This window comes from Ambystoma mexicanum, chromosome 6p (genome assembly GCF_040938575.1).
Source record: "Ambystoma mexicanum isolate Mex_15411 chromosome 6p, UKY_AmexF1_1, whole genome shotgun sequence".
Taxonomy (NCBI): Eukaryota; Metazoa; Chordata; class Amphibia; order Caudata; family Ambystomatidae; genus Ambystoma; species Ambystoma mexicanum.
In genome coordinates, this window is record NC_090935.1 from 1,484,239,487 (window position 1) to 1,484,262,397 (window position 22,911).

General features: G+C 44.8%; 1 protein-coding gene across 2 annotated transcripts in view; it reads left to right on the plus strand.

Moving 5' to 3' along the window:
• LOC138511073 (coiled-coil domain-containing protein 158-like) overlaps positions 1-22,911 on the plus strand; it is a 1,302,957-nt gene that overhangs the window by 686,600 nt on the left and 593,446 nt on the right. The window lies entirely within an intron of this gene.

The window sequence follows — 22,911 nt, forward strand, 5'->3', positions numbered from 1 at the left end:
GCACTCGTCCCACACTACAACCTCGCCTTATTTTAACCAAAGAGTTTACTTATAACATTTCTTCAATGAATCGATGAAGTCTCACCCAAACCCTGTATGGCCTCTCCTGACAAACTCCATTTTGGGCCTCTTGCATGGTCCCAAATGGGTCTTCCCATGCTTAACTCTCGGAATCTGCGATGCATCCTTGATAAGTAGCATCTGATAGCTACCGGTCGTTTTCATAGTTATCTTGAGTCTTGCGTTTCCACTCTTCTCCTAGCAGATTCTTAACGTGTGAAGAGTTTCTGCTCACTTGGAAATTATCTCATTCAGCTGTTATTATTGATGCTTGTTTGTGAGTTATCGCTAGTCTTAATGAAATGCTGTCAAGAACTTTTGGTTGCTTCACCACTATCACAACACCAACCTCTAGACATGATTTCCTGACTCTTAATTTTATGTCTGTATATTTCTTCACTTTCTCTATCGCCATTCCATCCCTGCTTCTCATGCTCTTCTTTTGTTGGTAGGACTCAGACGGTCTGAATTAGGGTATCCGGCTTTGTATGTTGCATCCAAACATCACCTTCGAAGGACATTTTCCTTTCGTGCTATGGGGAGTGCTCTTGCCATCCTGCAGAACTCATAATGAGTCCTTATGAGATTGTGGTAAGCAGCGCCCTCACCTACTTGGCCAATATGGCCCCTAGTCACATCAGAATTGCATCCACCATCAGCTCCCTATTCCTCGCTGTGTATAAGTATGCCATGTTTTCAGCTGTTGAGATCTACTACTCAGGGTCTGGTGTCCTCCCTTGTGCTGAGAAGATGTGGCCAAAAAACCTTAATGTGCCTTTTCGGAAATCGCATGTGTCCTTGTTGAGGGTGAGATTTGCTGCTTTATGTGCCGTACACACCCTGGTCTGTGTGTTGTCATGATGTTCATTGAAATTGGTTGATAACATTGTGGATTTTGGCCTGAAATATGTCTTCCACCGATGATACCCCAAAACTGAGCCTTTTGTAGCAGTAGAACCCCAAGTGTGTCACAAAGTTGGTGATGTATCTTGATGTAGGGCTTAGCTCTAGCTGATGGTAGCCCTTGTTGAGGTCTAATTTTGAAAACACTTTAGACCCATTCAACAGATGTATCATATCTATAATGCACGGAGCTTGGTGACTTTCCCTCTTAATTGCTTGGTTGTCTCGTCTTATGTACCTACACAGTCGTAGGGCATTTGAGCCTTTTTTAGGTACCGGTACAATGGGTGATACCCACAGTGTAGGTCCAGATACTGGCCCAATTATGTATTGTTCCAAAAGCTTATGTAGCTGGTCCTCTAATTGTCTTTGTGTGTTCACTGATATGACTCTAAAGTGTTGGGCAACCGGTGGAATCGCAAGTTCAAGGTGTAGCTGTAGTGGTCAGTGTTTTAGTTTTCCCAGCCCTTTTTAATAGTGATCGGAAGAGCTGATCCATCTTTGCCATTGTGTCTATGTACTTTTGCACCATTGGTTGATATACCACATGAATCAAGCCCATGTCCAGTGCGGCCTTAAAGCTTAGCATGTAGGAGCTTTCTGCTGCTACTTCCATGGGCATCTTCTTTGCCTGTGTCTCGTATTTGCAAGTGGCTTCGAAGTACCCCTTGCACAGTAATGGTGTCTGTAATTGATCACGAGTAAGACTCAGACACAGGGACATTTTATCATGGTTGCTATAGATTTTTATTGTTATTAAAGAAAAGAGAGGGTTGAAAAAATACCTATCTTACCCTATCGCTATGAGGGTTTTCCCTGCCTCAATGAAACAAAAGAATATTGGTGTTAGAATGTCCAAAAATAAAGAGTTCTCTATCCTGTGTCCAAAATTCTAATCTTACCCTTACATGCTTAACTCAAAATAAGGTGCAAAGCGATATAGGGGCTTATTACAATGTTGCCAGTCTGGAAACAACGGTGCCGTGAAGCTTACCGGCACTGTTGTTTCCAGACCGGCAAAGTACAAGTCTGGTAGGTGGGTGCCCTCCCCACCCGGCAGGTCTGACTTGCCGGGCGGAATGGCAGCCGCACGCAGACTTTCACAGAAGCATCAGCAACGTTATTGACGGTGCCGGTGCTTCCGTGGTCCCCATTCCCATTGAATCCTATGGGACTGAAATGGGAATGGGGATTTACAATTACCAGCGCTTGACTTACCGGACCGCCAGGGTTGTAATGCCCCAGTGTTTCCTGCAAGTCAGGCGCTGGTAAATCATTACAGGTCCGGCGGCTACCTGCCGGTTTTACCGACACAGTTAACGCTGCACCCGTAATGATGGCCATAGTCTTTCAACGGGCTATATATAGCTATTTCCAAGGTTCCAACACAAAGTTCCAAAAGCTGCAAAAATAAACAAATAATCCAAGATCTACAAGGTTCCTCATTTCTCATCTTCCTTGCAGTTCACAAGCATAGAATTTACAATTTTCCATTTCAGGGGTTATGGCTCCCGTGCCCTGGATTTCTCACACTCAAGCGGTTATTTATCTCTCCTTAATCCTCACAATTCCTTCAACTTTGCAGTCCATGGGATATGACTTCCTTCCCGTGAATTTCACCCTATCAAGAGATTGTCTTTCCTCATCTTGACTCACAGATTATTATCAATTGGGTGCAGGTCCCAGACTCGCATTTACATTGCCTGGTATACTCTCTTACCAGGAGTTTCCTAATATTCACTTTGTAGTTCCGTGTGGGCCTCAGACTCATAATAGGTTGCCTGGTATACTCTCCCGCAGGACTTTCACAATGTTTTCTTTATAAGTGCGTGCGGTCCCAGTCTCACAACAGGTTGCCTGATATACTTTTCTGCCAGGACTTCCACCACATGTAACAGGGTGGCTCATCCAGCCACTGGGTCTTTGACCCCCTTTCATTCGTTTGAATCTGCAATACACTAGGCGTCCCAGCTCTCTTGCTCAGGCTTGCTGTGTGAATGTCAATATCTTTCCTTGGCATGCGGCATACGTTGCAAAGCTACCCGATGTCCCAATTCCCCTCTCTGGTCTCACTGCTCTCTTGTAGCTGCTTGGGCATTCTCTACTGTCTTCGGTTTCCACAGCGGGGTACCCTATACTTCTGCAGGCATCCTGTCTGCCCTCCTGTACTTGCTGTGCCTTGGTTTCCTCTCCACAGCGTCTCCTGTTGCAGGCCTTAGTGTGGCATACCTTTGACCTCTGAGCTTCATGTTAAGACACTAGTAGGAGTTCTCTTGCCCACTTCTGCAGCTGACTTCTTCCTCGCTTCCAGACCTTGCTTCCAGACCTGCTTCCAGACCCACGTCCGGTATAGTGGATTTCCATCTTCCTTGTGGTGCCAGGGATTTAAATGTCCTGGCACCTATCGGATCGATCCAATCACTAGAGCGCATCTTTAGTTCTGCTGCTTCAGTGCTCTGCATTGCTCTTGTGCTTTTCCTCATCTCAGTTGCTTTGCAAAAAGTGTAGGAAAGCGCCCTACTGTTAGTGCAAAGTGGACGGACTTGATATATATCACAATATGTCATACAGGTTCGGGAATTCAAAGGGTTGGTGTTTTTTTTATTTTTTATTTATTTATTGTTATATGGTTAGAAAATAGCCTTTAACAACCTTCCTAAAAACGCATCGTCTTAGTTACAATTCATTTTTCCCAATCCTTGTGAATACTTGCATTTAAAATTCATACTGAATCAATTTAAACAGAAACTGTCAAATTAATTTACATGTTCACGGAATCATACAAGTCATAAACAATTTAAAACAACCTATTTACATGAGTGCCAAAATGTCTTTAAAAAAATTGATTGCTGCCGTTAGCCAATGGTTAGTACCTTGAGAACTCATAACTCACTGCTAAACCGTGCCCACTCCTCCAATAGATAGTTTTCCAACCAAATGATCGAAGGAGTGGTGACGCCTGTCATCTAGAGCCCCACAGTGTAGCAGCAGATGCTGAAATGACTCTACCTGGCCATGATCCAAGCAGTAGCGACAAGACCTCGATTCCCACGAGATCCCAGTTTTAACACCCTCAATTTCTTTTGTTGGTAGTAGGTTGAGCCTCGGCCTCATAGCCGTTCTATGCCATTGCGGGCTCATGGAATTATATATATAAGTCGTGGCATATCTACAGGCCTGACGTCAATAAGCATATCTTTGAAATACTTGTAGGATTTTACTTTTTCTATTGTCAGGATCCAATCTCTTTCTTTTAGTTTAGTCCTGGTTTTCAAGGGGGAGTAGAGGAACATGTCCATTGAGATGCCGCTTTCCTCCAAGATTTGGTAGCATTCCTGTTCCCATTTTTGAAGCAGGGACACGTTTTGGAGACTAGGAGCAACCTAAATTCCCACCAGATAGAACTCTGCTCAGCGCACAAGATGTTATTCAATACTACAAGATTTTTTGACAAAAGATGGTACTTAATAGAGGGAAGGCCTAGTTCATAGCGGTTCACCACTGCAGGGACACTGTTTGGAAGCAACATGACTCTCCTCCAGAAGATGCCCCCAAGGACCTCCCTGCACATCACTACTGGTAGTTCCTGGTTTTCCGAGCCATATAGCAGCAAAGGCACGACCTTCAGTTTGTAATGTTCCAGGAGAGGGGTTAATGAAAAGTAACCACATTTTGTATTTATTGCAGCTGCCTGAGACGACAACATTTTTACCTTTGAGGTTAGGTTACTCTGCAGTTCTGCAGTGCCTGCAATCTAGTGCCCAGATAGACAAAAGTCGGAATATTCTCCAAAACCTCCCTATTCAGACACCAGCGGAAGTTCCTGATCTCGCCATGGCCTCCTTTTTTAGCAGACCCAGTAGGAAGAGATTGGCATTTGTCCCCACCCCCTTACGGAAGCCAGTCTGCAAAGGATCCAATCTGCCAGCCCCTTTTGCCCAGCCTGATAAATCCCTTAGCAGCAAGGTTGAAAAGATCTTAGAGGGAATGTCCACCAGTGTAATCGGCCTGTAGTTGGTAGGGAGCACCCTAGGGCCCTTTTTATGGATTGGCACAATAATCGACTCCCTCCAGCTCTCAGTTAGGTGTGCTTTGGCAAGGATGTCTTTAAAGAGGGTACTCAATAGACAAGTCCATAGTGGTTTTAGGTCAAAGGATCGAATCAAAATGATCTAAATACAATAGGGTCAAATCAAAAGGACCAAAAACAAAAGGGTCGAATTTATATATTTATTTATTTATTTGGGGGGGGGGGGTTCCCCTGTTTTTAGTGTAAAAATCACCTTTTTTTCCTATACGGAAACCCAAAAAAAATATACATTTAAAAAAACAAATTCGACCCTTTTGTTTTAGGTCCTATTGACTCGACCCTACTGCATTCGATCCTTTTGCATTCGATCCTTTGACCGGACACCGTCCATAGATTAGGGTGGAATTTTAGGACTACGCTTGACAATGCCTGGTACCTGGGAATTTTTACTACGCAAGATAATTGACTCAATTTCATCTTCCATAAATTCCAGGTGCCAGGGCCCTTTTGGGCACACCTCCCTCGGAATTTCGTCCTTAGAGGCTTCCCTGTAAACTTCTGAGTAGTGGGTCACCCAGTCCTGTTCACTAATGGGATTTATTAGATGGTGTAATGGTGAAAATCTGACACCAGTCATTGCTCGCCAAAAGGAGCCTATGCCCTGGACCTTATTAATAATAGTATTTTTGCTGCATCATTTAATACCAACTGCTGTTTGTAAGTCCATAGCCAATTCCTATAACATTTTTCAAAGATCTGCCATTCTCAAATGAGTTGTTTTTCACAGTTTTCAAGGATCTACGAAGGTCCCTCTTCTTCTGTTGGACTATGGGGTCATAAGAGTGGTTTCTAACCCCCGGCAGATCTTATGCTTTATAGGTGGCATTTCTGCAAAGATTCCGGAGACCCCCAGCTGCTTTTGCTGAACTTTAGGACTTTTTTTAATTTATTTTTTTATTTGAATTAGCAGAATTTAATCAACCTTTCAAAATGTATACATACAATGTTACAATTATATAACAGAATAAAACAAATCAAACATTCTGCATAACAACAATTGCAGATGCTTAATAATTCTAATGTATAGTCCATATACAAATAAAAAAAGAAAAAATTACATATCACACTACTAAAAAATCTTCACATATCAAATTACCAATGCTTCCAAGTTCAAACTTGTCAGGAAATTGATAGTTGCAATTTGGATTGACATGTGCATAGAATTTAAAATTAGAGACCAACATTGTTCAAATTCCAATCCTCCTAAGTATTTGCAATGTCGTCTGACTTTTAATTTCTAACCTGGAGAGAGTGAGACCTTTTTCCCACTCTCTCATGAATTTTTCCTGTGATTTGGACTCTGTTTCTTTTGACTTTGAAGTTTGACAAACTCCATAGGCATCACCCTTACATTGCGCCACAGGGAAGTCTCTTAGATTTCCCAAAGGTTTAAATACCTTCTCTTGGTGCAACTACTGTTTCCAAGAGCAGTGAAGTGAAATTGACTTTACTTACATTTTGTAACTTTCTAGACCCAGCACACACTCACAATAGGGTGCTGGAGGGGTTACTTAGTATCCCCTTTGTCTTGTTTCTCATGTAACATTTTTATGTTACCTTTCTACTATTAATGGCTGGTGGCAGTGGTTTACTTTTTCCTACCATTGTGTGTTTTTACCGCAGGCTGTAATTGCAGCTGCAATAAGACACCCATGGGTGCCCATTTTCTCAAAATGGCCCTGGTCTTTTTTTGACATTTCTTGTTGGAAAGGTCCTTTTTGAGATTTACTCTGCGAGCCAAACTATATTTGGTCCCTTTGTTTGTTTTGTCTTTCGCAGGATTCACTGGTGAAGCCCGCCTCTGGCTCCAGCGTGTCTGGCAGGTGCAGAAAGTGAGGGAGGTGCCCGAAACTCTCTGTGCCTAAACCCCTTGGTTACAGGAATGCACCCAAAGGTGATTGGCTGGCTGGCTGTCCTTGGAGGACAGCCACCCTGCTGTGTGATTGACAGCTAGGCTGCAAATGAATGGGAGAAACCTGCATAAAAGGTGAGGCTTTTGGATTGGAAGGCAGAGTCGACCACTGGACAAAGGAATCCGAAGAAGAACTGGGAAGAGATGCTTGCTGCAACTCCTGGACTGTTGGTTGACCCGGTGAATCCCTGCTGCATTGCTGAAGCTCCAAATTCGTCTCGACTAGAGAAGCCCTGCAATGGACGACATCTCCCCTTGGGTTGGTGGGACCAATCAACCGCAAAGGGAACTCGTCTGGACATCCTCTCGGAGCTGGCTGTCCTTCCACTGCTGCTGCAGGAACCGAATACCAGGGAGAGGAACACCAGATTGAGTGCATTGCTTTTAAGTTGGACCCGAGCTCCAGGAAGATCCTCTGGACTCTCATGAAGCAGGACTGACCAAGCCTGAGCCACCTCAACAGTGTGCTGGAACCCAGATGCAAGGAAAGTCCATTAAGGTATCCGAGAACTGCAGTGGTGCTGTTTGCAGAGTTGCGAGGAGCTGAAACCGCGAAGTGCTGCTAATCTGAAGTTTGCCCTTTGCTGCCGCCGACCTTCAATTCGTAGTGCAGGAGCCCCCAGACATCCTCCTTCTTGTCCCCACGACTGAGGCCCAGGAGCAAAGGATCTGCAGACCTACACAGGAAAAGAAGTGCAGCTGGATCCAGTTTTCTTCTAACCAAAGATACTGTAAGGGGACTTACCTCTTGTGTAGCCTTTCTAATTCTCAGTTGAGACTTGTCTTGGTTGCCATTGCAGAGTTGCTTGCAGCTTTGCCCCTCACAAGCCTCCCAGCTTGAGGCCTACAATGATTTCATTTTCTTCAAAGACTTCTAAAACTTTGTGCAAGACTATTACGTACCTACAAGAAGTGGTTCAGCTCACCTAGACATTTGCCCAACTAACATTGGCTGTCCTGGCTCCCTGAGAGACTCTTCTTACCTCTGACTTTGTGCTTTAACTATCCCCCAGGAAAGGGTTAACTTACTTTGCATTGGAGGGTCAAAACGTTTTCACCTGTTTAAGAATATTTGCTAACTATTGTTTTACTCTCTAATCTCGCTCTTTTGACACTCGACTCAGTATTGCTCTAAATGTGCCAGTGATACATCAATGTCCACAGTGTCCTAGTTATTTAAGTCACCTGAGGGTGTAGGAAGTGTCTGTGTGCCATCCCCAATGGGTATCAACTGATTTAGTGAAACTGAGAGTGTGTATTTATTGAAGTGTATTTTGTGTTATACGACTGCTCCCTTCTAAAGAGGGTTTATTCAGCTGACTGTTAAATAACTTAATAATTGTTTAATCAAGAAACCTTGTGTATAAGTGTTTATTTGAATAACTGTCATTGTGCAACTCTGTGTTACAACCTTACAGCTCACATTGACCCCTCTTGAGATAAGCCTGGCTACTCAGTCACTCTACCAACTTGTGTAGTACATGCTTACACCAAAGGTTGGGTTAACTATTGCCAAGAGGACAAGGCTGGTGCAGTCTTCCACAGGGTACTGCATACAATCTTGCCTAACAATTGCACTCCAACTCAACATCCTGTACAGAGCCATTTGATGTTGCATAGTCGAATACTGAGATCTTCAGGTCGTTCCGGGTACCAAAAAATAGCCCCGAAGCTGGTCTCCCCTTATCGCCCTTGTAGGCTGGATTTAACAAGCACTCATACCCATCGACTGAGAGAGGTGTTCTCAGCCACGTTTCTTGCAGACAGAACATATCTTTTTTGAATGTTAATTAACCGCCGATAGCAAACAGATACACACGTAAAGTCATGCTAAGGGGCCTTGTCTGTAACAGGGGTCAGCTACTTTTTACATTAATTTAAACAGGCAGCTACCCAGTTCCGGCCGCTCAGATCCTCCACATATGTCAATGTCAGCACCTAGATGATTAATTACCAGTCAAACCCCATTCCCACTAGTTGAACATTTTACAGACAAAATAGTTGAAAAGCCAGAGTTTAAAGTTACACTCGAGGGAGAACTTTTATGGACCTTGTGGTTCGAACTTTTTGAAGGGACACAAGCCGCGATCGAAAAAACCCAAACGTTCAGCTGTTTAGAAGCCAACAGAACCTGGTTTAATACCAGGCAAGATTCGAAGTGCAAAATAACCTTGTCCAGTCTGATATTGTTCCAAAACTCCACTTGGAGGATGTCTGCTGAGGTGGAATGCTCTAAGGATGGTATTCTGGTCAGCAGCTTCATTACTCAAGATCTGTTTAGAGATAGCTGGACGCTGTCCACAAGGCTCATTCAATGACCAATGATAGGGGTAAGGGCACATCTTTGAGGAGTAATACAAAAGGCCGTGCATTCACAAGACGTTGACTGCGCCTGTCTTCTATTGTAACGAAACCTTCGGCTTCCTCAGAACCTACCCTAAGAGGCGGCCTGGTTGAGCCAGTGGAGGGCATCCCCTCAGGCTCCTGTTCCAGAGGATGAGTCACAAAAGACTCCAAAACTACTGGGACAGCTTGGAGCAGGAAGGGCCAGCCCACAAGGCCTGGGCGCCACAACCTTTCTCTAAGGGGTGACCTAGGCCAAGCACTCCCATAGCCTGCTGCTGGCTCACCAAAGTCTCTGCAGCAGCCCCCGCCATTGAGGGCATCGGAGAAGGGGGTGGACAGGCCCCGTCCCGGACACTCTTTTGACCTAGATCTGATATAGGCTCGCTCACTGGATCAACAGAAACAAGAAGTTGGAAACGCACTGATTTCTTCGCTTTGCCCCGTGTAGAGTTTGATTGGTGCAGGCCCATTTTTTGAGGTTGGTATATAGCCGTGGAATTAGTTATTATTCCCAAGAATTATTTAGAGCTTCTCCCTGCATTTTTAGAGACTCCCTTTTTGTTTGCTGTCTTTTTCGGCAGGGCAGAAGGAGTGTTTTGCATTGTCTTCTTTCCTTTTGTGGCTGAAGGCAACATCCTCTAATTGGTTGGGCCAGCGCCAGTGAAGCTGCTCCTAGGGACGGGGGGGGCAAGCTTGGTTAGGGTGGGGCCCTTAGGTTTCACAAAAGGTTGCTGTCACTAATTTAGACAGGGCTTCCAAGGAGAGGGCCCAAAGCAAACCCTCAACTACAGCCATTTTTCCCATTAAGAGGTCCAGAGTATAAGTGTTTGCTCTGATAGCTGTTGACATCATTTCATTTTGGTTGTAGAGCGCCTTTAGCTCCCTCGAGGAACCTACACAGTTTGTACAGGGCCCCCTAGTCTCTGTTGCTTTAGATGGCTCTATTTGACTTTCTTTTCGCAAGTTGAGAGCCTTCACACTGCAAGAGTCTGATAGAAACTGCCCTGGTTCTGATGATGGGTCACGTTGAGAGGGTGCAGGAGGGAGAGTCAGCAAAGACAAAGTTGGCAATGAGCCACGTATGATGGTCCCAAAATGTAGAGGCGAAGCACACTTTGTTTGCAGTTTTGGGCACAACAAGGAAGTAGAAGCCACCCCGAGCCCCTCTCCCACGACCCCTTCACCCAAAAGCCTTTGGCCTGCATAAGACTGAGGGATCTTCTCCTCAGGGCCGCGGGCCAGCTCCAGGTTAGTGATTTCCTTTAGAATGTGGATAAACTCATTCATCAACGCCAAAAATGAGTCAACATCTTCGGCTGCATTTTCGTGTGAAAGAAGGGAGGGTGGCTCTGCAGCCACATCTTCAATAATGGACTCATCCCAAGCCAAGTCCGCCACAGGTACCCATGAAACCTCTTGTCTTTGTTCATGAATTTTCATGCATGCGCCTTCACGGCCGCGGCTGGAGTTGGTGTCATTTTGATGGTAAAAAGAAAATTCTCGAGGCCTACAAAGTAAAACACTTGAGGAGTTTTCGAAGGTGTAGATAGACCATGAGGCGCTGACTGAGGGCGCTCAAATTCATCAAATGGATGACGTCCAGGGGGTAATTTCTGAGTAGATGATGAAATGCTTGCATGGAAGCAGAGTGTTTTCAAAGCAGGCGAGCATAGAGTGAAGGGAGAAGCTATTTGGATCCCTTTTGAGGGAGTAACTGACGAAGCCCCTGTTAGGGTTGTTGAAATAGGAGCCATCTCCCTGGTTTTATCCATACATAGTTCAAGTTGGAGTTTTAAAGATTGTGCTTTTAAAAGTTCCTCTGAAGCCTGCAATGGGGGGGGGGCATCAGAAGATCAGAAGGCAGTGTCTGAGACTGGCCTGCTAAATCCTGCGTAGTTGTACTTATCATAGGTTGCCTTGGTGAAGAAGGCAAACATGGCGGAATGGAGCGAGTACGCAAAGTGTAGCTAGTCATTACTTGATCAGGAATTAGAGCTTGTAGCAAAGCCCCCCCCCCCATTTAGTGCACTGACCGTTTACCAAAAGTAATTTAACGTTGAAAAAAAGCAATGCTCAAACCTGCATACGAGTTCCAAAGCAGCAGCCTCTGCCGGGTCCCGGGAGCCAGGGAACACACAGCAGCACACTGCTGCGCTCCGCTTCCAATGAATACTTTATAGCAGGTGCTGCCTCTGCCTCCACATGCAGGCACATAAAGAGGACTTCAGGATAGTTGAACAGCAAGGAGTAAATGGTCCACGGCAGTAACGGCAAGAACGGAACACACAACAGCAGAAATGAAAATTAGCATCAGGGCTCGGCGTTATACCCTAGGTTGGTGTTATACCCTGAGTGGAAAGGGGGAAACCATGTTCCTGCCAGTTATTCATCTCCCGCATATGATCCTCCATCGGAAAGCCACCCCCAGCGTCAGGATCAGGTAGTGGCTCCCCTTTCCTGGCCATATGGGAATTGAGTTTCACCCAAAGAGGGAGTTATGACATCATGACCAGGAATGGCACCTGTAGGTTAATTGTGAGAAGCAACATCAGGCTATGTTCTTTGGCTTGCTGATTGCTCAACGCATACAGATAACCCTTTTGTGGGTGATCATCTGCCAACAAGCTTCACCCACTTTCTGATGGAGATTTCTTCACTAGGTATCAAACATGGTGTCTTGTCCTCCTGGTTGGGTGTGATGAGGAGACACGGGTCATTCTCTTTTCAGACCTTCTTCTGTCATCGGCTGATCCTTCTTCCCTTCTGCTTTCTTTCTTCTGCCTTCCTGACATTGTAACGGCTGCAGACAAGGCTGTTGCCATTGTGCCGTTCGATATTTTGGTCTTTTGCTGGATTTATTTTCACTCTCCCTTTCTGTGGGATCCTTGATGTCCTGCACACCGCCTTGAAATGGTTTTCACTACCACAGGCTGAGAATAGTTTTTCCTATTGTCCGGCTGTACCCTTCGTGTGGGAATTTGTATCCCCTCCCAAAGCAGTACTGTCTGGCTGAGCCACGTGCTGGAGTCATCGTGGCCATTTTGTTCACCATTGCTGGTGTCTCCTGCAAGACTCTTGTGTTGCTTATAACTTCCGACTGTCACAGCACTGCCAGATCCGCTTTCACTAGCATCAGTGTGTCTTCCGGAGAGCGTGGCTTCTGCTGTAATTTCTTCTGAAATGTTGGAGATTCACATCCTGCAATTATCTGGAATCCCAGTGCTTTGCTGTTTGAGTAGGTTTTGAATGCACAGTGTTAGATCCGTATCCAAAGGCACATCACAAATGCATCCATAGACTCTCCTTCCTTCACCAAAGGCCCTTCTCAAAATGATCAAAGACGAAATGGAGGGTGAACACATCGCAACACTAACCAACTGGAAGGACAAAAACAGACAGATCCTGGACAAAATAGGAAGCTCAGAGGAAGAATTGTTCCAAAACCCCCTAAAGGTTAATGACAAGCTACTCATTTTCGATTGGATCGAAACTCAAGAGGAAGCTTTTTCATATAGCCTCACTCAAGACCTTCCACCGAGACATAACAAACTGAATGAACTTCCCGGCTACTTAGCAAAATTTCCAAATCAGGGATTTCGGAACAGCTTCCTAAGGATCCGACTAAACCTGCTTCACACCAACGAAATCTTAGCTAAAAGAGGCATGATACCTTCGAATAACTGTTGCTATTGGAAGATCCCAAACCAGGTCGAGACAATAAAAAATCTCCTCCTCCATTGTTCGGGAGTTACTGAAGTGAGGAAGACCTGGCTAAATTCCCTCTTCAAGGACCTCCAAACTCTTTGCGAGCAAGAATGGTGGACTTGATTAATCAGTGGTGAAAAGACCCAATGGACAATTGCGGTAGTGGGTTTTCTCAGACAAATTGTCCTGGATTGCATTACTAAGAAGGCCCCTCCCCAGCCCCCTGATGTTGTGCTTGGCTAAATTAGGATTGGACTCTCAAACTGTAGGATACTGGGTTCACTTGGGGGAAAAAAGGGAGGTGGGTTGGGTTGCAGACACATTGATACCCAATTGTATCCCCAGGAATGAACTTACTCTGCCATAACGGCCCAGTCCGAGAATTGGAAACCTTTTTACAGGCCCTCTATGTAGATGCCGGAATGTTCTTTTTCTTTTGTAAAAATTGTCTCGTACAATTAAATCAAATAAAAATAAAAAAATTACAAAAATTAAAAATATTTCTGGCAAATTTGTATACGGATACCGTCCAGCAGGGCTTACCTTAACAAAGGTCTCACCGGACAGTAATCATGGTGCAGGGGTGCGTAATCTCAGCTCATGGAGGCACTCCTGTGCCATGATGTTTGTAACACAGGGCCAGACAGGGAAAGGGATTTGATCTGATTATATGAGAGATAACGAAAAACGTAGAGGCCGGTAAACTGCATGGCAGTGGTTGCACAAGAGTAGGAGATCTATGTATGGAAGGAAAACTTTTGCCGTTCGAACAGTGGAGACAGACGTTTGCTATGCAACAAGGCTCCTTTCTGGAATAGGCACGGCTGGTAAAGAGATTACCAGAATTATGGGAGGAGAATCCAGAGGAACCAGAGAAAAACCCTTGTTGCAGCAGGGGCTAGATTTGGATGGTAGGAAATGGAGTTACCAACATTGTAACAGGGAATCCGTGAGCAGAAGCAGGAACCTGAGCTAGGGATCAAGGTAAAGTGGGAGAGGGACATGGGGTATGAGATTCCGGATGGTAAATTGACTTGCGTGTGGGAACAGGCCAAAAAAGTATCCAGGAATGCGAGGTTCCATTTAATTCAATACAACTTTTTGCACAGAGTGTACATGACCCCGTCCAGACTCCATGCGATTAACCTGCAAATCCCTCACTGTGGCCCAAGATGAGATGGAACTTAAGCAGGTTTCTGGCATATGACCTAGGATTGTCCAATCATCAAAACTTACTGGGGAGAGGTAATGCTAAAATAAACTCCTGAAAACACAGCACATATGAGTGTACCCCAAAGATGTGTCCATGGGGATTGATACCAGGGGGGAAATGAGCAAAAACAAAGAAAATGGTGGCATTCCTGTTAATACTGGCGAAGAGACGGATTGCAATATCATGGAAGCGCCCTAGTGGCCCATAGGTGCAATCATGAGCTGGGGATGTGCAGCGCTGGGGGATGGCAGAAGCAGAGATTCTGAGGAGGCAGAGAGAATCAGAGGAGGAAGTGGAGGAGGCACTGGACTGGGGACAAATGCTTAATAAGACAATGACCACACCAGACTCATGCCCACACTGAATGGATGCCTATGAAAAAAGGACTCATGTGTTTGTTGGGATTGTTATGGGAGGGTGGGAAATGAAAGGGATTTGCATGTTTGGTACCAAACTTGGGAAATGCATTGTTCATACTGTGGTCCTGACACTGTGTGGAGTACTTATTAAGGCTGCACACAAAAGTGATATTATAGGTTGTTACGTACAATGCTTAAGAATTCAGAAAATTAAAATTCATTTACAACAAAAAACCTATGAGAAGAACGGAATCAGCTCTACTCTCCATCTGGGATGACCAAAAAATTAATTCCGACTCCAACACCACTTGCGCACTATTGGTACTAGACCTCCCAGCAGCATTTGACAAGTCAATCATGCATCCCTCATCAAAAGAATTCAAGAAACAGGGATAAGCAACAAAGTGCTACTATGGATAAACTCTTTCCAGGAATAAAGAATGGAAATCACCTGGTTATCAACCTTTACCTCAACACCTCACACCCCCAATTTGTGGAGTTCCAAAAGGCTCATCCCTCTCACCACTACATTTCAACATTTACATGAGCCTACTCATGTAAGTAATCAAAGGACACGGGGCCTCATTATGACTGTGCCGGTCCGGTAACAACGGTGCCGGTAATCCTAACGGCACGGTTGTTACCGGACCAGCACAGTACTACTCTGTGGGCAGGTGCCGTCCCACCTGGCAGGGTCAGACCTGATGGGCGGGATGGCACCTGCTCGCAGATTTCTCACTGGAGCACGGCACCATTGTTAACGTTGCTGGTGCTCCTGTGTGCCCATTCCCATGGAGTGCTAAAGTACTCCATGGGAATGGGGATTAACAGAAATACCGAAGCCTGACTTCCCGGCCCACTGGTAACACCGCAAGGGTTACCGCCACACTCGAAATGAGGCCCATGATCTCATTTGCTAAAATTATGTGGAAAACACGTACATTCTACAAAATCAACACCACTGGAGAGCTAGAGCAAACCCTTCCTTCCCAACTGCCTCCCACAAAAATGGGAAGAAGTGCCAAAGGGCGGGGGATGGAGCAGTGCAGGTCATCAAAAGTGCAGCCAGATAGTGGCTCAGTGCAGGTGAAGGAAAGTGCAGACAACGGGTGGCTCTTAAGCGAAGAGGGCGGGGACTGTAAGGTTACAGATACAGACCACAAGGGCTGGGGGAGCCAAGAGGCAGTGTGATGTGCAACTGGACATGCAGGGACCTGGGCCCACATTCAGAGGGTGGCCAGGTGACCAGTGTGTGGACCAGATGGGTCATCAGCATGGGAGAGGAAGAGAGAAAGCAGAAGCAAAGAGGAAGGTTTTCAGTTGCTTCCAGAACCAGAGGTGGCTCTGCTCGAGTTTGAGAGAGGCAGGGAGGCAGTTCCAGATGTAGGCCCCAGCCGAAGAAAGAGATCTACCCCCATCTCTCTGCTTGGAAAAGCGACTGACCCTCAGAGAGTTGGAGGTGGACGAGCAGAGAGCTCAAGAAGGGAGATGTTTCAGAAGAGAGCGTTGGAGGTAGTGTGGTACCAGGCCCTGAAAGCTTTGTGGACGATGCAGAGGGTCTTGAACTTGATCCTTGCTGCCACTGGGTGACAGTGAAGTGATTTCAGTGCTGGAGTTATAGGATCCCTTGGCTTCAGGCCAAGGACAAGTCTTGCAGTCCTGTTCTGGATAAGTTGTAGAGGACGGAGAGTAGAGGCAGAAAGATTTAGAAAGAGGCTGTTGCAGTAGTCCAGCCTAGAGAGGACCAGAGCTCTGGAGACAGTGAGCTTTTGGGGGAAGGTGAGGAAAGGCAGAATACCTCTAAGGAGGTGCAGCTGATAATTTGACTTCTTAGAGAATCAAAGATGTGAGGAGAGAAGCACAGTATGGAGTCGAAGATGATCCTTAGGTTCTTAGCCTCATAGGTAGGAGTAGGAAGAGGGCACAGAACGGGCGGCCATAGAGAGAGGGGAAAGGTGGGAGCTGGTGTTCCGATGAGGAGGATCTCAGTCTTACTGGCATTAAGGCAGAGATCATTGCACCACACCACTCCTGGATAGCAGACAGACAGCCAGGAATGAGGCTGAGGGAAGTCTGAAAGAGAGCTGGGTGTCCTCTGCATAAAACCAAAAGTTGGAGCAGAGAGCAGCGATGCGGTGGACAAGATGTGCCAGGTATTAGTTGAACAGCCAAAACATTGTCCATGGTTCACCGGGCAATTTACTGCCAAAGAGCAGAATTCCTACAGGAGAAAATGTCCAACTATAGACCAAAAAGCCACAGCCACACACAAACCTAAAAAGACGCACACACTCGAACAGCAACCAACCCAGATCACGTAGAAGCAAACCCAACACCCAGTGACAGTTTTTCTCTTCTGAATTGACGTTATTAACACAACTACAAAATCACTCTTGCGCTATCACTCTCCACCCACTAACAAAACCCCCCTTACCTTCTTTTCTTTTCTTTTCAGATCCGGCAGAGTGACTGAAGATGGTGAAAATGGCAGTGGTACATAGTATATAATAACATTCCCATAACATAACATAAATATTCCATGGAGGTTGGAGCAGTGATCATTGATCAAGATTACTGAGGAGACATAATAGTCATCCTGTTGAACCTCAGGAACACATGCTTCAGTGTAAAAGGTGGCCAACATATAGCTCAACTCATATCTTAGTAGATATTGGTCACAGAGATAGAGGATATGGAGACACTAGCACCCACTACAAGAACTGATGCAGGGTTCCACAAAATTACAAAAGCACATGAAGATGAAGTCCAGTCACTGGATATCCCAGGACCCGCTTCAGAGAACTGATCTGCTTCTGGAACAATCTCAAAAGAACTTGGTCTGTGAAGCTGATGAGGCGAACCCTGAAGACTCCACATTTTATCAACAAAGGAGGACTTGTGTATTGAGTCAATATTAACCCGAGAGGAGAAGGTACCCAACTATAAACTAAAAGTACCAAACCAGTTACAGAAGGCGATTTTGGAGTTGGCCCATTCTTTGCCTAGAGAAAACCCAAATGACTTTGCTCTGGTCGTTTTACTTGGAAGGATACACTGTTTCACAATCAAAAGGCTACTTTTTTTGTAACGGCTAAAACTCTTGCACGAGAGCTTCAGGCAATACAAAAGAAGCCTCACTTTTCACTGAGTCATCGACCCCCTGCTAGTCACTCCTTTCATTAGAGATGCAGGGATAATCAGGCCTGCACCCCGGGTCAAAGGGGTGGCTGGCAGCGGAGTCAGCACGACAAACGAAAGGTGAGGTTTTTCTTAAAGCCTGAAGCTCTTGCTTACATGCAAGAGCTTCAGGCTTTAGAAAAAAGCCTTGCCGTGTAGCAGCCTGGTGGGCTGGGGTTAGCAGGGGACTCAAGGGGGCCCCGGCAGGGTCCCATCTCAGACAGAATTTTCAGAGCCTGTGGGGGCTTGGCCCTGGCTTGCCCCAGCCCACTTAAAGCCCTGACTGAGTCACAGGGGATTCTGGGTTGAACAAACCCCAACCCACACCAAGGTCTGCTTTAGCACAGAGGATTCCCGCCTGAATGCGATCAATCACATTTATGGGAGACTCTGCAGCTCCATAACGGCGGCTCCATCTTGAATGCATCGCGGGGCTTAGAAGAGATTCTGTTTTTCTCTGCAGTTCTGGAGTCATTAACAATGTAGAGGTCTTTGGATAGCGCCAACTGTTTCAGTAGTCACCCACACCCCCTTCCTGGATGCCATCTGCCCAGGAAATGCAACAGGGTGAAGACCTTCAAGGGCCCGGAGGAGCAAGCTGGATGGAGGTCTTACATGGGGCCCATCTAAGCCACGCCCCTGATGTAACTTTGAATAAATGTACTATTTTATGTATATAAATTACTGGTTTAATGACCTGAGCAATTCCTCTGCCCAAACTTGTTATCTCCTCTTTTGTGTATTTAATCCCAGGGAACTGAAAAGGATATATCAATGTCTCGATGAGTTTGGTGTCCATGTGGTGGCACTCCATGCAGTGAAATGGAACCATCACAGCCCAATTCATGATCACTAGTTTCATTACAAAAACCTGCAAGTTGCCTGACAAGTATTCTGCAATAAAGTCAATGGATGCAAATGCTATTAGAAAACACAACATCATATGTCATTCTATGCCCCTAATAGATTAACTAAATATTTGTAACCCTGATGGTGTTCCCACTTGTTATACTCCGAGACAGCTGATCTCATTCTTGCCACTTTTCTAAAAAACAACCAAAGCCTGCACAGGGCAAACGTATCAAAAATGTCATTTAGGTCAAATTGTAGAGATAATTTGGCCTTATTACCTCCGGCCGAAATATCACCTGATTACAAGTGGCGGATTGGCAGTGTAATTCCCCATTCAATGCAGTCCATAGGATTCCACTGGGGCTTTTTGCCGGTATTACCTCAATGGTATTACCAGCGATTTCTGCAGGTAAAGTGGAGGAGATTACTCGATTGTTTTCTTCCATGTAATACTTTTTTAAATCTGTGCTTTTAAATTCTGCATTTTAACTTGTATATAATTTATTATTACCGCTTCTTTTCCCACTGTCCACTTGTTTGTTAGTAGGGGCTGATTGCCAGTGGGGCTGGTTAGCCTGATCTGAAGCCGCCAATTGCAGCTTCAGATCAGGCTAACAAGCCCCACTGGCACCCGGACACGGGAGGACCAGCAATCATCGCCTAATCAGAGCACACCATAGCACTTTATTGGCCCTGAAAAAGACTTAGGTCGAAACGCGCATCGGCTGCTTCCACTCACCAATGTTCAACAACTGGCGTTATACGCCGCTATGATCATTCTTAAATTGACTTGTGGAATTGCATAAGAAATAATAAAGCAAAAAAGCTATAGGCACCAATACGACTCGGATCTGACCATGAATCAATACCTAAGCGTAACTGCCACATTCTGGGACTATTGAATCCCCCCAGCGCCTTCCAATATCCGCAGGTTTGTCATCCCACTCAATCTTTCATCCATTTGGGAACCCTGGAGTTGGTCCCCAGACGAACCAGGAGCAAGGCTGCAGGCTGACTAACCAATTATCTTTTAAGAAGGGTGCGCGGAAGGTAGAGAGTCCCGACCCAAACAACTCCAACCAACTGTAAACCATAATATAGATGTGTGTGCTATCTCTGAAACATGGGCCTATACGGCAGCAGGCCCTTCTCTTAATTTAGCTATCCCATCAGGTTATGGAATGATCAGATGTGACAGGAGAGATGGGAGGGGAGCGGGTGTTGCACTCATATATAGACTAACTTTTAATATTTGGCAAAGTAGGGAATTTGTGATGGAAGGCGTTGACTCCCTCTGCATTAAAACTAGTTTGAATGCAGAGAACACCCTCAACATACTTCTCATATATAAACCCCCTAATATAGTTGGAGACTTTGTGAAAAACGTCTCCGCCTTCCTACTCTCCTCGCTCAAAGCAAATACAACATTTCTGCTAATGGGGACTTTAACTTATGGTTTGACCACAAGGATGACAAGGTCGCATTTGAACTACAAAATGCTCTGATTGAATTGGGCTTTACACAACTCATTCCAGAACCCACACACAATATGGGATATACCCTAGACTGAGTAGCTAGTCATGCAATTAATACTAATAACATACTAGTATCACCATGTCCATGGTCGGACAACTTCTTCGTGAATTTTGACATTTTGGTAGATCTTCCTATCAAACTTAAATGCCAAAATAAAACAGTAATTTTGTATTGGAATCTAAAAAAATATCACTATAAACAAAGTACAACCAATACTTGACTCTATAGATACACATCCTAAACTTGTCACACCGAAAGATCTAGCAAAACTAATCTCCACCAACTTACTGTAGCTAACATCCTGGCACCCATCAAAAAGAAGTCAGCAAAACTTGATATTAAACGCAACCTATGGTTCACACGAGAACTTCAATCTTTGAAATCACTGACCCTTAAATCTTACCATACATGTAAGTGCTGCAACGCACCCGCGCTCCTTAGTAAATACAAAGCCATAGCCTCCACCTACAAAAAGGCCATCATAAAGACCAAATATAACTTTTTTAATAATAGGATCCAAAATGCTCAACACGACACAAAAGAGATTTTTCGCATACTGAAAGAACAAGAAAGTACTAATCACACTATCCCAGAGAGATCCATCACTGATGATGTCTCCTGGTGCAATGTAATGCAACAAGCTATGCACAAGAAATTAGATACTATCAAGGGTAACATCTTGGAAAAGAGCTTTAACTTAAAATGTACTGGGTCCATGCCTGCAGACTGGTCCTTTCAAAGAGCCCCGCTCATCCCCACCTTCAACCTATCCCCGGTCACTGAAAAAGAATTAGAAATTATTATTAACCAATTTAAGCCCAGAAAATGTAAGAACGAAATTTATACCACTATGCTGATCAAAACCTGTGCCCCCTCTCTAATCACCTCTATCTGCAAGTTTGTTAATGCCTTCATAACCTCTGGTATGGTCCCATAGGATCTTAAGAAAGCCTGGGTCATGCCTATTCTGAAAAGGCCTGGCCTCTCAGTCGATTCTCCAAATAACTACCGGCCTATCACTAACACGGCGTTCCTTCTAAAAATTATTGATCATATGGCTTATATACAAATCGCAGATCACCTAAAGAAATATCCAGTTTTGAATGACCATCAGTCTGGGTTTCGGGTTGGCTTTGGAACTGAGACCGCACTTTTGGAACTTAAGTCCAAGTTAATGTCCCGTATGGATTGCAATGAAGCTTCACTACTTATGCTTCTTGATCTCTCTGCAGAGTTCGACCTGGTGGACCTTGACATCATGGCCACCAGGTTGCACAAAGTCGCAAATTTCTCTCCCCTTGAATGCAAATGGGTCTCATCATTTCTCAACAATCGTGATAGTAGGGTCTTCTGCGGTACGGCAGAATCTGAACCCGTCACAATCACCTGCGGCGTACCCCAGGGTGCATGTACCTCTCCCTGTTCCTACAACATCTTCACATCCCCTCTATTTGCAATGCTTGACCAGGAGAATATAATATTTACAAATTACGCGGATGACACTCAATGTGTCATCCCGCTCTCTGGTTCACATAGCATAGATGAATCTGCCATCAATAGAGTTTTCGCCTTAATTGAAACTTGGATGGTCCATAACAAGTTAGCCTTGAACAAATCTAAAAATGAGCTGCTTGTTATAGGATCCTCTAATACTTTAAACAAACTTGGACCACAGTATGATAGTTTACAGTTGGGAGATGAAACTATCATGCCACTAAAAATGGTGAAAACATTAGGGGTGAACTTTGACCAACGTCTGACGATGAAACAACACGTCAGCAGTTTGGTATCATCATGTGGCTCTTTCATTCGCATCTAAGGCCCCTTATTTCACAAGACAACGCAGAGACTATTGCTAGAGCGATAATAGGATCTAAAATATATTACTGTTCAAGTTTCCTCATGGGACTCAATAACACTGATTGTAATAGACTGCAAGTATGCCAAAATGGGGCAATCAGAACTGTGATGAAACTCAAATATAGAGACCATGTCACAACCGCAAGACGTAATCTCCACTGGTTGCCCGTATAGTCCAAAATCCTGTTCAGGACTCTAACCCTTGTACAAAATGTATACTTGGCAATATGCCTGAATACTTACAACAGCTACTTATCATGAGAACAAACACCAGAACATTAAGATCCAACAATCAACAACTATTAGTGGTACCGAAATGCCGAACTATTAAAGTGGCCAACTCAGCCTTCTCCTCTATTGGACCGAAGGTTTGGAATGCTCTCCCCTTAGACATGAGACGCATCGAGTCTCTTGAGATCTTTAAAAAGAGGTTGAAGACTCACCTTTTTAATTAACTCACATACCATTTTTATCTGATGAGTACTTCTCTTTTTAGCACTTATGCCTGTATTTTATATGATTTTCTGTTATTTGTTTTTATGTGTCTTGTAGCGCCCTCACGCCTTAGGGTCTATGGCTGCGCTATATAAATGCAATAAAGTAAAGTAAAGTTACCACCAGCTTGAAGATGGAGGTAACTCCTCCATTTTACCTTCAAAAATCACTTGTATTAACATTGGGTAATACTGCCGGAGGTTACACCTGCAAACTTGTAGTTTGGCTGGGTGGGAAAAAATGAGGTAAACGATATTACCTCCCACACCGCCAAACTCATAATCAGCCTCAATATTGCTACTTCCACCAGAAGTTAGATGATAACATTGGACCTACTATCCCAATGTTATTATTTTTTCCAGTTGTTTAAAGGGAAGTTAAGAAGACGATTTTCAATGGGAAG